Below are 16,339 nucleotides of genomic sequence, written 5' to 3' on the forward strand. Positions count from 1 at the left end.
CTATATCTATACATAAAGCACAGAACTATAAGAAGAGATAATCCATTGTGAAATCCATGTTAAACTTCTAGGATGATTATACAGTCTAAAATTTGGAGCACACTGCTTTTTATCCTCTGTCAAATTCCACGCCATTTGACTTTTCTATTTATTAATTTAATGACTGAGACTGGATGGTACTGCTGAATAAATTATTATCTCTTAAATTTTTCACCTTTATAAAAAATAACCATTGAAAAACATAGCAAGTGGGGAAAAAAAATACAGATTTATTATTTTATTGGATTTATTCCAAACATTTAGTAGTTACTGAGAACTGCATGATCTCTTGTTTATTTCTATGTGTGCCAGTGCACTATATCTATACATAAAGCACAGAACTATAAGAAGAGATAATCCATTGTGAAATCCATGTTAAACTTCTAGGATGATTATACAGTCTAAAATTTGGAGCACACTGCTTTTTATCCTCTGTCAAATTCCACGCCATTTGACTTTTCTATTTATTAATTTAATGACTGAGACTGGATGGTACTGCTGAATAAATTATTATCTCTTAAATTTTCACCTTTATAAAAATAACCATTGAAAATTGAGTCACACAGTTGTGTGAATCCAAATTAACAAATGGCAGTTTTTCCAGTTGTGAATTCCAATCATGTGACTACAAGATGCTGCAATCAGATGTAAATGTGAGTTGGTTGCCAAGTGTCCAAGCTGCAATCACATTAGCATGGAGGAGGGGCAACGGTCATAAGCTTGAATTTAGATCATAACTGGCTTTTTTTGGAGACAGTTGTTAGTTTGAACTATCGTTAAGTGAAAGATCCTAAGTCCCAGAATGACTATAAACTCCTTGCTGCTACTAACGTATAGAATAGAATAGAATAGAATTTTATTGGCCAAGTGTGATTGGACACACAAGGAATTTGTCTTGGTACATATGCTCTCAGTGTACATAAAAGAAAAGATACGTTCATCAAGGTACAACATTTACAACACAATTGATGATCAATATAAATCATAAGGATTGCCAGCAACAAGTTATAGTCATACAGTCATAAATTGAGTCACACAGTTGTGTGAATCCAAATTAACAAATGGCAGTTTTTCCAGTTGTGAATTCCAATCATGTGACTACAAGATGCTGCAATCAGATGTAAATGTGAGTTGGTTGCCAAGTGTCCAAGCTGCAATCACATTAGCATGGAGGAGGGGCAACGGTCATAAGCTTGAATTTAGATCATAACTGGCTTTTTTTGGAGACAGTTGTTAGTTTGAACTATCGTTAAGTGAAAGATCCTAAGTCCCAGAATGACTATAAACTCCTTGCTGCTACTAACGTATAGAATAGAATAGAATAGAATTTTATTGGCCAAGTGTGATTGGACACACAAGGAATTTGTCTTGGTACATATGCTCTCAGTGTACATAAAAGAAAAGATACGTTCATCAAGGTACAACATTTACAACACAATTGATGATCAATATAAATCATAGGAGTGGGGCACTGACTTATAGGGGCAGGGAGATAGCCATTCTGAGGCAGATTCCCAGACAGGTACGTGAAATGAGAAAGAAATATTACTTTTTATCAAGCAAATTGTACCAGAAGGGAGTGGGCTTCAGATGGCTGATGCCAGAGGGATTGATGATTTTCCGGGAGGGCATTACGAAAAAAATTAGTACAATTGCGGAGGCTGCGGCCTACGTGGAGGAACACAAAGCCCTCTTGGATTTAGATGACCCAGGAGTTGAAGAAGGGGAGGTTATAGACCATGGGGCGGAGGCGGCTGCCGCTGTTGCGGCCCTGGAGTTGGGTCAGGCTGAACCCAGAGTTCTGAGATCCAAAACTAGGAAGTGATAAAGATATTTGGTATTGTGTTGGTTTTTCTTATTCTCTTTCGTATGATATTCTGATTATTCTTGACCCTTCCTCATTGTGTATGTAAGATTGAAACTTAGCTACTTCGTTTCACCTGCTTGCCATATGGCTGTTGTATGTGTTTAAAATTTTGAGTAAAATTCTTATCATGTATAAGAAAAATGAAAATTTACCATACCTGATATGTATTTGCATAAATCTTTTTTGACCAATAAAAACTTTTTTATAAAAAAAAAAAAAAAAAAAAAAGAATAACACAAGTTCCAGAATGAGACTCACACTTGCCTCTTACCTTTTTTTTTTAATGAACTTGACTTTTAAGGGCTGTTGTTTTGTTGGTATTTAATCTTTGAAATTATTTTTAATGCTAGAATACAGACAACTACAAAACCAACTGGAAAAAAATACTGTATTGGTTATGTAGTGAGAAAATAATGCACATGATTGTTGATGATTTTAAAAAATGGATTTCACTACTGATCATCACCCATCACCAGGAAGAAAAGAGTTTATGCTACAAAGGGTGCAAGTATCTATTATGGACCAACAACTCAGTGGATGTAAAGGATAACATTTTGGCAGCTCCAGGGGGGGTGATAGATGAGAGGAATGAAAAGAACCCTGATGGCAAATTGAGACTTGAAGGATGTGCCCGGAAAACTATTTTGTAATGTTTAAAAAATACATCCGAGCTAGAAGATGAAGAAGTGGATCTGCTTCAGGACTTAGCGAATTAAAGAGAAAACCAGATGGATTGACAACCTGAGGAAACGGAACACAACGTGCTAAAGAATTAAGTGGCTCATGAAAAAAGAGTTTGAAGTAAATGTAAATCTAAACAGACTGCCAGAATATTTCGATTAAGAACTCAACCTTTTGTTGTAGCGGCATGATGACACTCCACATTGGAAGAGGACATATTGATAAAGATCCCCCCTCTTGTCACCAGCCTGCTAAGACAGCCCAAGACTGGCCCTGGGCATTTTGGCATGAGTGGTTTCCCATTGGTTTTTCTTTCCTATTGGCATTTTGACAATTTAGATGCAAACAGGAGAGAGCTTTTGAGGAGGTGGGGGCGTGATTTGCTTGACCACAGTAGCAGTTAAAATTGTGGAAACCTTTTAAGAAAAGTGTATTTTCTAAAGCTAGCTAATAACATCACTTTTTTTGGGAGTAGTACCATAAAATTAATGGGACATGGTGGCTGAGTGGCTAAAATACTGAGCTTGTTGATCAAAAGGTTGGTAGTCCAGCGGTTTGAATCCCTAGTGCCACATAACGGAGTGAGCTCCCGTTACTTATCCCAGCTTCTGCCAACCTAGCAGTTTGAAAGCATGTAAAAAGCCAAGTAGAAAAATAGGGACCCCCTTTGGTGGGAAGGTAACAGCATTCTGTGTGCCTTTGGCATTTAATCATGCCGGCCACATGACCAAGGAGATGTCTTTGGACAGTGCTGGCTCTTTGACTTTGAAATGGAGATGAGCACCGCCTCCTACAGTCAGGAACGACTAGCATATATGTGCAAGGAGAACCTTTATATTTATCTTATCATAAAATTATATATCAATGGAAAGATAATTTAATCAAGAATATAATGCAATAACTTTTATGAAGGATTTGCTATTAGAATAGCAGTTATAGTACAAAGAAGAAAGGTGAAACACATAGAAAAAATGAGATATACAAAAATTATCACCATAGAAAAAATGAGATATACAAAAATTACCACTGTTAAGTTCGGGAAGTAACGAGGCTGGAGACCAGGGTAGTGACAACAGCTCTTTAATATATGGTGAACCCAGCAACCTGGCTGGGGAAAAACAACCCTTTATATACTGTTTAACCGGCGGCTTCAACCAATCAGCAACGTGCTTGTTTCCCGCCCAAAATATTTAAAGATACATAACACTCCTCCCCTCCCAGAAAACACTTTACCACTATTTACATATTATTTACATGTTATTTTTCGACGTAGTCACGCAAATAACCTGGGCGTCTCCTAATTCTTTCAGACCTGCGCGGTTCAGTCCTGGGTGGTGTTTTGAGCTGGTCGGAGGGGCTGTTTGCTCCTCCCAGCTCTTTCTCTAGGCCATCGGGCCCTGGATTACTTGCAGACTCTTTTTCTTGGCCATCCGGCCTTGGATTACTTTTGTAATTTTCCCTGCTGTTTCCATCGGGACTACAAGATGCTGCAATCAGATGTAAATGTGAGTTGGTTGCCAAGTGTCCAAGCTGCAATCACATTAGCATGGAGGAGGGGCAACGGTCATAAGCTTGAATTTAGATCATAACTGGCTTTTTTTGGAGACAGTTGTTAGTTTGAACTATCGTTAAGTGAAAGATCCTAAGTCCCAGAATGACTATAAACTCCTTGCTGCTACTAACGTATAGAATAGAATAGAATAGAATAGAATAGAATAGAATAGAATAGAATAGAATAGAATAGAATAGAATAGAATAGAATAGAATAGAATAGAATAGAATAGAATAGAATAGAATAGAATAGAATAGAATAGAATAGAATAGAATAGAATAGAATAGAATAGAATAGAATAGAATAGAATAGAATAGAATAGAATAGAATAGAATAGAATAGAATAGAATAGAATAGAATAGAATAGAATAGAATAGAATAGAATAGAATAGAATAGAATAGAATAGAATAGAATAGAATAGAATAGAATAGAATAGAATAGAATAGAATAGAATAGAATAGAATAGAATAGAATAGAATAGAATAGAATAGAATAGAATAGAATAGAATAGAATAGAATAGAATAGAATAGAATAGAATAGAATAGAATAGAATAGAATAGAATAGAATAGAATAGAATAGAATAGAATAGAATAGAATAGAATAGAATAGAATAGAATAGAATAGAATAGAATAGAATAGAATAGAATAGAATAGAATAGAATAGAATAGAATAGAATAGAATAGAATAGAATAGAATAGAATAGAATAGAATAGAATAGAATAGAATAGAATAGAATAGAATAGAATAGAATAGAATAGAATAGAATAGAATAGAATAGAATAGAATAGAATAGAATAGAATAGAATAGAATAGAATAGAATAGAATAGAATAGAATAGAATAGAATAGAATAGAATAGAATAGAATAGAATAGAATAGAATAGAATAGAATAGAATAGAATAGAATAGAATAGAATAGAATAGAATAGAATAGAATAGAATAGAATAGAATAGAATAGAATAGAATAGAATAGAATAGAATAGAATAGAATAGAATAGAATAGAATAGAATAGAATAGAATAGAATAGAATAGAATAGAATAGAATAGAATAGAATAGAATAGAATAGAATAGAATAGAATAGAATAGAATAGAATAGAATAGAATAGAATAGAATAGAATAGAATAGAATAGAATAGAATAGAATAGAATAGAATAGAATAGAATAGAATAGAATAGAATAGAATAGAATAGAATAGAATAGAATAGAATAGAATAGAATAGAATAGAATAGAATAGAATAGAATAGAATAGAATAGAATAGAATAGAATAGAATAGAATAGAATAGAATAGAATAGAATAGAATAGAATAGAATAGAATAGAATAGAATAGAATAGAATAGAATAGAATAGAATAGAATAGAATAGAATAGAATAGAATAGAATAGAATAGAATAGAATAGAATAGAATAGAATAGAATAGAATAGAATAGAATAGAATAGAATAGAATAGAATAGAATAGAATAGAATAGAATAGAATAGAATAGAATAGAATAGAATAGAATAGAATAGAATAGAATAGAATAGAATAGAATAGAATAGAATAGAATAGAATAGAATAGAATAGAATAGAATAGAATAGAATAGAATAGAATAGAATAGAATAGAATAGAATAGAATAGAATAGAATAGAATAGAATAGAATAGAATAGAATAGAATAGAATAGAATAGAATAGAATAGAATAGAATAGAATAGAATAGAATAGAATAGAATAGAATAGAATAGAATAGAATAGAATAGAATAGAATAGAATAGAATAGAATAGAATAGAATAGAATAGAATAGAATAGAATAGAATAGAATAGAATAGAATAGAATAGAATAGAATAGAATAGAATAGAATAGAATAGAATAGAATAGAATAGAATAGAATAGAATAGAATAGAATAGAATAGAACTCCGGGACCTCAGCTAAGTCTTGCGCCTCCCCCGGGTTATGGTCAGCTGTGGGTTCAAATAAGGAGTGGTCATTATCTGTCTCATTTAGCTCGGGTTGTTCAGCTATTCGTTTCCTTATCTGATCTATGTGGCACCTCCATACTCGGTTGTCTCGCAATTCGACCAAGTATGACTTTGGACCGGTTGCTTTTATGATTTGCCCTGCTAGCCAACTTGGGCCGTCCCCATAGTTGCGGGCCCACACTCGGTCGCCTATGCCCATTTCTCTCGTTTTTTCTAGTTCCCCCTTGTAACCCTCTGGTGTGTAATGGGGACTCAAACGGTCAAGTGGGCACTGGAGCTTCCGTCCCATCAATAGTTCGGCTGGGCTTCTGCCTGTAGCAGTGCTTGGGGTTCTGTGCTGAACGGCCAGAAAGAAATCTATCTTTGTTTGCCAGTCACCTGGCTTGAGCCTGGACAATGCCTCCTTAGCGCTCCGGACGGAACGCTCTGCAAGGCCATTCGACGCAGGGTGGAAAGGCGCGGAGAGGGCATGTCGGATGCCCTCCTCTGCCAAGTATTCCTCAAACTGGGCTGCCGTGAATTGCGGGCCGTTGTCGGACACCAGAGTGTCAGGCAACCCGTGGGTTGCGAATAGGTGGCGCAGGGCAGCGATTACTGCCTCGGCCGTAGTGGATTTCATGAGTATGATCTCTAACCATTTAGAGAATGCGTCGACAACCACTAGGAAGGTTTGGCCGTGGAAAGGGCCAGCAAAATCAATGTGGATTCTTGACCAGGGCCCTTGGGGTTTTTCCCATTCCCTGACTGGGGCCGTTGGGGGTAGAGGTCTGGACTCTTGGCAAGCCTGGCATTTCCCTACCCTCTCAGTAATCTCTGAGTCCATGAGTGGCCACCACACATAGCTTCTTGCTAGCCCCTTCATCCTTACGATCCCTGGGTGACCCTCGTGGAGGAGGTCCAATACCTTTCCCCTTAATTTATCCGGGATTACCACACGATCACCCCATAATAGGCACCCCCCTTGAGCCGAGAGCTCATCACGTTTTTTTACAAATTCCTTAAACCGTTCGCCCGGCGCAGCGGGCCACCCTCTTTGTACCCAACCGAGTACAGTCCTTAACATAATGTCCCGGTATGATGTCCGAGCCACTTCCTTAGATGTGACTGGGCCAGAGTCCAAAGAGTCAATAAGCAGGATGGGCGTCCCCGGAGTGGGGTCTTCGATCGCCCCTGGTAGTGGGCATCTGCTTAACGCGTCCGCATGCCCCACTTCTTTTCCTGGTCGATGCTGCAGCTTGTAAGAATAAGCGGCTAAGAAAATAGTCCATCGAGTCAAACGTGGCGAAAGTGCCACAGGCGTTGGGCGGTCGCCAGCCAGTATTCCTAACAGCGGTCTGTGGTCAGTCACAATTTCAAAGTCTCGCCCAAAAACATATTCGTGAAATTTTTTCACCCCTGACACAATTGCTAGCGCTTCCTTATCTAACTGGCTATAGTTCCTCTCTGGGGAGGACATCGTTCTGGAGTAGAAGGCTATAGGGGCTTCTGTGCCGTTTGGAAGTCTGTGGCTGAGCACAGCCCCCACTCCGTAAGGGGAGGCATCGCAAACCAGCACTAAGGGTAATGAGCTATGATACTGGATGAGCAGGCTATCGGCCGGGAGCAGGTTTTTTACTGCTTCGAAAGCCCTACTTTCCGACTTTCCCCAAGACCAAACAGTATTTTTCCCTAGAAGCTTATGCAGCGGTTCAGCAACGGTCGCTTTGTTTTTTAAAAAGACCGCGTAAAAATTCACTAGCCCCAGGAATGCCTGTAGCTCTGTTTTGTTTGTGGGCGCTGGAGCCTTTCTGATTGCTTTGACCTTGCTCTCAGTGGGGTGAATTCCTTTCTTGTCTATTCGGTAGCCCAAGAATTCGACGGATTCTACCCCTATCTGGCATTTGTTCACTTTAACCTTTAGTCCGGCTGACCGGAAAATGCCCAGAACCTTTCTCAGACGCTCCCCCAATTCCTCTACATTTTCCGCTGATATCAATACATCATCGAAGTAGGGAACTACCCCTGGGAGCCCTTGCAGAAGTCGTTCCATTAAGTTTTGGAACAGCCCCGGTGCCACACTCACCCCAAATTGTAATCGGGTACACTTGAATGCCCCCCTGTGAGTTACAATCGTTTGGGCTTCGGCTGTGTTGGCGTCTACGGGCAGTTGTTGGTAGGCTTGAGCCAAGTCTAACTTTGCAAAGACTTGCCCTTGCCCCAAAGAGTGCAGCAAGTGTTGCACCACGGGAACTGGGTAAGCGCTTTTCTGTAAGGCTTTGTTTAGCGTCGCCTTGTAGTCAGCGCAGATTCTAATTGACCCATCTGGTTTTACTGGGGTGACGATTGGCGTCTCCCACTTTGCGTGATCGACTGGCACCAAAATCCCCTGATTTATGAGCTTATCTAGCTCCTTGTCAATTTTTGGTTTAAGGGACTCTCCTTGCCTTTAATCTAATGGGAGCTACCTGGGGGTCTAAGTTGAAGGAGATAGGGGTCCCCTTGTACTTGCCCAGGCAGTCCTTGAAGACATCTTCGAACTCGTTCATGAGCATGTCTTTCAGGTTACAGTCACTTCTGTAGATGCCAGTCACTCCCATGCCCAGTGCACGAAACCAGTCTAGTCCCAACAAACTAGGCAGGGTCCCTTCGACGATCGTGATGGGCAGGGTCTTCTTGTGTGGTCCGTACTCGACTCGGACAGAGGTGGTCCCTCGAACAGGGATTCGATTCCCTTGGTAGTCGTGGACTCGTAGCCGTTGTGTTTGCAGGTGGCGCTTCGCGACTGATGGCAGTGACTTCGCCAAAGTGTCCCAGGACATTATGGTGATCGCTGACCCGGTGTCCACTTCGAGTCGGCACCGCACTCCCTCTATTTTGGGTTTGGTGAAGATCTTCTTCTCCACTCGGGTTGAGGCGCGGCCTATGACCACAGTCGTTTGGTTCGAATCCGCGCCTTTTTTGTTTGAGCCAATCGCGGGTCGCCTTGCCGATCCCGCGCTCTGATTGGCCGATTTGAATTTTCGGCGGGAAGGTTGGGGAGCTCGACAGACTTGAGCTAGGTGCCCTTTCTTCTCGCACCGCCGACATGTTGCGTCCTTAAACTTGCAGCGTTGGCGCTGGTGTTGACCTCCGCAACTTCCGCATTCGTCCCGGTCCTCTTTGCCGCGTTTCTCGGTTCGGCAGACCCCTTCCTCATCCTCACCGTCGGATTCGGTCTGGATCTCTTCTTGGTGCACCGGGGTTGACTTTGTGCTCGCCTTTGGTGTGAGAGGCTTTTGCAGTGTCTCCGCCGCTTGGGTGGACATTTCATGCGCTCGGGCTTCGTCCAGGGCGTTCGCCAGCGTCAGATTGCTTTTCGATAGCAGCCGCCTCCGCAAACGCATGTCTCTGACCCCCCTGATGAGTTGCTCCAGCAGCACCTCGTCCAGGTCTCGGTACCCACAGTCTTTGGAGGCTTTCCGTAGGGCGGCCATGTAGTCGCCGATGGATTCGCCCTCTAGCTGTCGGCGCTCTCCAAATTCAAAACGCCGCACGTATTTGGACGGCGTTGGCGCGAAATGGTTTTTTAGCAGGGTTTGCAGAGTTTGCCACGATACCGATTGTATCGGCGTTGGCTCTGCCAGGGCTTCCGCGATGTCGATGACCTCGGGACCGCAGTGGCTCAAGAAGTATGCCCTTTTGCGGTTATCTGGAACTCCTTGCAGTTCGTTGGCTTCTAGAAAGCTTTCGAAACGGGTCATATACGTTCCCCATTTCTCTCTGGCCGGGTCAAACGGTGCGGGCGGAGTGTAACTGGCCATCTCCGCTTTTCTACCCTGTGTTTGCTGGGTTCGGTTCTTTCGTGCTTCAGCTCGGTTCTGGTGCTCCTTAGCCTCGAGATCCCACCTTCGTCGCCAGTGTTAAGTTCGGGAAGTAACGAGGCTGGAGACCAGGGTAGTGACAACAGCTCTTTAATATATGGTGAACCCAGCAACCTGGCTGGGGAAAAACAACCCTTTATATACTGTTTAACTGGCGGCTTCAACCAATCAGCAACGTGCTTGTTTCCCGCCCAAAATATTTAAAGATACATAACAGTATCTTAAGTTACAAATGGAATGTACAGTAATTTATAGAAAAAACAAGGGATCATGACATGACTCCACAATTTCAGGAAGGGTGGATGGGGGCTCAACATAAAATAGAATAGAATAGAATAGAATAGAATAGAATAGAATAGAATAGAATAGAATAGAATAGAATAGAATAGAACAGAACAGAACACAAAAGGAATTTGTCTTGTTGCATATGCTCAGTGTATATATATAAAAATACAATCATAAGGTACAATACTTAACTATAGTCATAGGGTACAATAAGCAATCAGGAAACAATCAATATCAATATAAATCGTAAGGATACAAGCAACAAAGTTACAGTCATGCAGTCATAAGTGGAAGGAGATGGGTGATGGGAATGATGGGAAGATTAATAGTGCAGATTTTGTAAATAGTTTGACAGTGTTGAGGGAATTATTTGTTTAGCAGAGTGATGGTGTTTGGGAAGAAATTGTTCTTGTGTCTAGTTGTTCTGGTGTGCAGTGCTCTGTAGCATCGTTTTGAGGGTAGGAGTTGAAACAGTTTATGTCCAGGATGTGAGGAGTCTGTAAATATTTTCACAGCCCTCCTTTTGACTCAGCCCTCCTTTTGATACAGGTCCTCAATGGAAGGCAGGTTGGTAACAATTGTTTGTTCTGCAGTTCTAATTATCCTCTAAAGTCTGTGTCTGTCTTGTTGGGTTGCAGAACCAAATCAGACAGTTATAGAGGTGCAGATGAAAGATGCCCAGTTTCAGAAAGCATTCATATGATTTTCAACTGCCAGCATTCTCAACTAACAAAAGAGATTCTGACTTGAAATTAATTTGAATCAGCAAAAGCTATATCACCTTTTGGGGTGGGGGTGGCATTGCAAAAGTAGTCAGTGATCATTCTTAAGTGAAGATAGAGCCATGGTGGCACAGTGGTTAGAATGCAGTATTGCAGGCAAACTCACTGCTCACTGCCAGGGGTTTGATCCTGACTGGCTCAAGGTTGACTTAGCCTTGCATCCTTCCAAAGTCAGTAAAATGAGAACCCAGACTGCTGGAGGCAAGATGCTGACTCTGTAAACGGCTCAGAGAGGGCTGTAAAACACTGTAAAGTGGTATATGTAAACTGTAAAGTTCAAAGCTTAGAAAATGGATTATGAAAGAGCACCAACAAGTTAGAAACAAATACAAGTATAAAGCTACATGGAAGAATATGTATTGTAAGCAATATTGGTACTAGACTGTACATAATTGCAAATCAAAATATATAGAGTGATAAATGTATAGAGTATGTTACAACCATGGACACAATAGATATAAGTATATTGTATAACATTAAGTTTTTATTCTTTCCTCTACGGACTATACTGTATGAACAAGAGAAAAATGGTCATAACTAGGTTGTATAACATTATGTATATTTAAAACGGTGCTGATACAACCAGCCTATTGTTGTTGCAAAATTGAAATTGTGATATAAAATGAAGGAAAATGTACAGTAAAAATATTTTTTTTAAAAAAAAGTGGTATATAAGTCTGAGTTCTATTGCTATTGCTATAATATCATCAGTGGCACTTGAAAGAGTGATCAAGTAATGCTGAATCATCATTATCAAGTCCTGGCCCTTTTCTTTATGCATGCACACCCAAATGGGGTAGAACTTGCCTCTCAGCGTTGCTTTCATTATTCTGATGAGAGCAGTCATTGAGCTGACTTATATCTAGAATCTGTTGAATATAAAGTTTTTGCTCTGGTTGGTAAAGGAATTGAGGGAAGTTTTGGGAAGATCGCTATTGCTCTTCAATGCTGTTCAATCCCTGAAGCTATCTTCTGCCTTCATCATTCCTAGAAGATTCTTAATGCCTGAAGCTTAATACATCAGAGCTGCCGACTGTAATGAAAATTCTCATCTCTTACAAAAAATAAAATATATACTGAATTTTAAAAGGAGAACATCTGACCAACTGAGCAAGAATGTTAAAATGATCTGAGAGGCCAACCACAGACTCCAGCTCCTGTTACTAGTCCCAGCTTCTGCCAACCTAGCAGTTTCGAAAGCACGTAAAAATGCAAGTAGAAAAAATAAGGACCACCTTTGGTGGGAAGGTAACAGTGTTCCGTGCGCCTTTGGTGTTGAGTCATGCCGGCCACATGACCACGGAGATGTCTTTGGACAGTGCTGGCTCTTCGGCTTTGAAACGGAGATGAGCACCGCCCCTTAGAGTCGGCAACGACTAACAAGTATGTGCGAGGGGAACCTTTACCTTTTTTTAGGAATCAACAATCAAAACCCAAACAATGCAATAATAGGCGCTGTCTGCCATCTGTGTAAAAACACTGCAAGGAAGAAGATACTCAGGCACACAGGTAAGAAAGAAGTCGTCAGATCTTTAGTATTTTGTGGCTAATATACAGTGAAATCATGAATAGAACTCAGAGTATCCAGTACTAGACAATCAAAGTTGATCAAATGTCCCATTAATTATTAAATGGTTCACCTCCTAACATACCGGCATCCAGAATATTTCAAAAGTTAAGCATATCTGCAATATGGAAGGGGGTGGAACTGAGGAAAAATACAATTTGGGTCATGACATAGAAAAGGGAATTTGGGCAAGACATAGTTTGTCATTGACCATTTAGTTTTCCATACAGTGTGTTCCAATAAAAAGCATAGTCACATATCAGGCACATCTCTTCAATCCATCAAAGCAGATCGTGATATAGAATTATAGAATAATAAAGTTGGAGTCTAGTCCAACCCCCTGCTTAACAGGAGACCCTGTACCATTTCTGACAGGTGACTATCTAATCTCTTCTTGAAATGATGAAGTGATGACGCTCCCAGAACTTCTGAAAGTAAGCTGTTCCATTGGTTGATTGTTCTCACTGCCAGAAAATATATCTTTATTTCTAGGTTGAATCTCTGCTTGATCAGTTTCCATCCATTATTCTTTGTCTGGCCTTTAGGTGCTTTAGAAAATAGATTGACCCCCTCTTCTCTGTGATAGCCAACATTGCTATCATGTCAACCCTAGTCCTTCTCTTCACTAGACTATCCATGTCAAGTTTTTGCCACCATTCTTTATAAGTTTTAGCCTACAGTTCCCTGTTGCTCTTCTCTGCACTCTTTCTAGAGTCTCAATATCTTTTTTATAGTGTGGTGACCAAAACTGAATGCAGTATTCCAAGAGTGGCCTTACCAAGCCTTTATAGAGTGGTAGAGTACCTCATGTGATCTTGACTGAATCCTCTGATTCAATTCTGATTCAATTCTGAGTAAGAAGGATTTTATTTTATTTTTTTCTACCATAAAGTTTGCTGTCTCTGTCTTCTGATTCAAAACTCCATGTGATATCATGCTTTGGAAAGAATTGTATAGTAATAGAGTAAGCATGAAGTTGGTTCTAGATGATGATGAGGACAATGGATTCTGATGCATGTATGATAAGTCTTTCTTCCTTGTTTATGGACTAGATTGAGAAGAGAGATCATATTTTCCAGCAGGTAATTTCTCAGTGGCATCTTGTACAAAGCTTGGTCTGAATCAAGAAAAACCAGAAGTACACTTATAGACTGGGTGAAACCAGGCTTAATAGCAGTAACTGTGACAGGTATCTTGGAGTCTTAGTGGGCAACCAATTAAATATGAGCCAGCAGTATGCTGTGGCAGCCAAAAAACCCATTGTATAATGCAATCCTAAATTGCATTAACAGAGGGATCCAATCAAGATCAAGTAAGGTACTAAGGTATTAAGCCTCAGTAAGACTACACCTAGAGAACTACATCCAGTTTTGGTCACCACAGTATAAAAAAGATGTTGAGACTCTAAAAAGAATGCAGAGAAGAGCAACCAGGATGATTAGAGGACTGGAGGCTAAAACATATAAAGAATGGTTACAGGAACTGGGCATGGCTAGTCTAGTGAAGAGAAGGACCACGGGAGACATGATAGCAGTCTTCCAATATTTGACGGGCTGCCACAGAAAGGAAAGGGTCAAGCTATTTTCCAAGGCACCTGAAGGCCAGGCAAGGAATAATGGGTGGAAACTGATCGAGGAGAGATTCAACCTAGAAATAAGGAGAAATTTTCTAACGGTGAGAACAATCAACCAATGGAACAGCTTGCCTTCGGAAGTTGTGGAAGCTTCATCACTGGAGGCTTTCAAGATGAAATTAGACTGCCATTTGTCAGAAGTAGTGTAGGGTCTCCTGCTTGGGCAGGAGGTTGGACTAGAGGACTTTCAAGGTCCCTCCAACTCTGTTAATCTGTAATCTGTAATGTACAATATATACTACTGGTTGGACTTGATCACTCTGCAAAACTATAATGTGGTTTCTTCAAATTTGGCTGAGCATATTGTATAAACTCATCTATTATGGTGCATTAATAAAAGGATGGGTGATTGTAGTCTACATATATAGTCACTGAGTAATATTAGCAACGTACCTCAGCTTGTACAATATGGTGAACCTTAGTCAGTTGTTTTATAGTTTAGCAGCACATGCAACATTTTTTTAAAAAAACTGAAAAGAGCAGTATTGAAAAAATGATCAGACTAATTAATTCATACCAAATAAATAAAGTACTATATATAAAAGAGGAGCAAATGACCCAAATATCTTTTCATTTTTTAAAAAAAATACAAGGTTTATTTATCTTTGTGTCTTAAAATATGTGCATTATGAAATATGAGCCACGGTGGCACAGTGGTTAGAGTGCAGTACTGCAGGTTACTTCTGCTGACTGCCTGCTGACTGCAATTTGGCAGTTCAAATTTCGCCAAGCTCAAGGTTGACTCAACCTTCCATCTTCCAAGGTCAGTAAAATGAGGATCCAGATTGTTGGGGGCAATATGCTGACTCTTTAAACTGCTTAGAGTGTGCTGTAAAATGGTATATAAGTCTAAGTGCTGTTGCTATTATTATTTTAAAAAAATTCTAACCCACCATTGAGATAATACATTTATCCAACTGTCTTTCCTCTCCAGATAATTTAACTATTGGTGTGCAACGTTTCTCTGTTCTTTGAAGTAAAGTTTGGACTGGAGTACCCTGGAAATGGAAGAGAATGCCTTCCTACAGATGGTTCTTTCTTTTCTCTTAAATAGGACCCAAAGCCCCTTGGTTTATATATATGGTCAAATTTCCAAAAATTATAGCTAGGATGCAAATCTCTTTCCCTGACACAGTCTTTTCTTCCCCAATTCAGTCACAAGATGTATTTTTAATAAATGAAAAGTTTTGTGTAGCTGTCTATTATTATACCACTCCAATTGCATTTAAGCTATCAAATCTTTGTCTGAAAGCAACCTTTGTGTATGTATGAGATGGACTAATTTGTATGCAAGGAGTTGTACTATTGAACAAATGGATTTGACAGCTAAAGCATATTATTTCACACAAAATGGCAGAATTATTAGTGAAAGTCTTGTAAACTTAGCTACTGTTATCCTAGTCACTTGTTTAGCAATTTTGTCAGCTTGTTTATGCACCCAGGAGATTAGCTTTATGAAGAAAGCAGGAACTCATTTATCATATTAAAAATGGAGATCCTTAAAGCATGCTGAAAAAAAATTAATGTCCCAGTAGAATACCTAGAATATTTTCATTTGTAACAAAAATGCCAAGATGATTATAGAGGAAAACCAGAAGAGGTATTATAGGAAGATCATTTATTAGTGGTTAATATCACAGTGGTATAATATCACATAGCAATCAGGTTTGGCGGTAAAAGCTGTCTCTTCAACATATTTGTCAGTTCCTTTCCTGAAATTTTAATGCTGTCTGGATTCTTGCTATCTTGGTCTTATTGATCATGAAATGTGCCAGGTTTGAAATCTTTTTTTCTTATTGTCTAATAGGCATGATTTAATAAACTCAGTTGAATTGTAAACATAATGGGTGAGTTTAGAAGTTGCACCTGATACGATAACAGCTCTTCTGACAGCTGTAAACCATACAATCAAGAAGGATATTAATTTCTTTGGTAAACAGCAACATTAAATTAGCTAAGATCCAAACCACCAAAGGTCCAGTCCCCACCTTTTTAATTTTCTGAAAAACATCCAAGAGATGGCTTTTATCCTAACTGTTGGGACAGGGTGGGGTCACCGTTGGAAGAGAGTATTATAGGTTGCATCACAAAACTTTAGTTGTGGTGCCAGGTTTTCCTGTTTCTG

Source organism: Ahaetulla prasina, chromosome 6, assembly GCF_028640845.1.
Source record: "Ahaetulla prasina isolate Xishuangbanna chromosome 6, ASM2864084v1, whole genome shotgun sequence".
In the NCBI taxonomy this organism is placed as follows: Eukaryota; Metazoa; Chordata; class Lepidosauria; order Squamata; family Colubridae; genus Ahaetulla; species Ahaetulla prasina.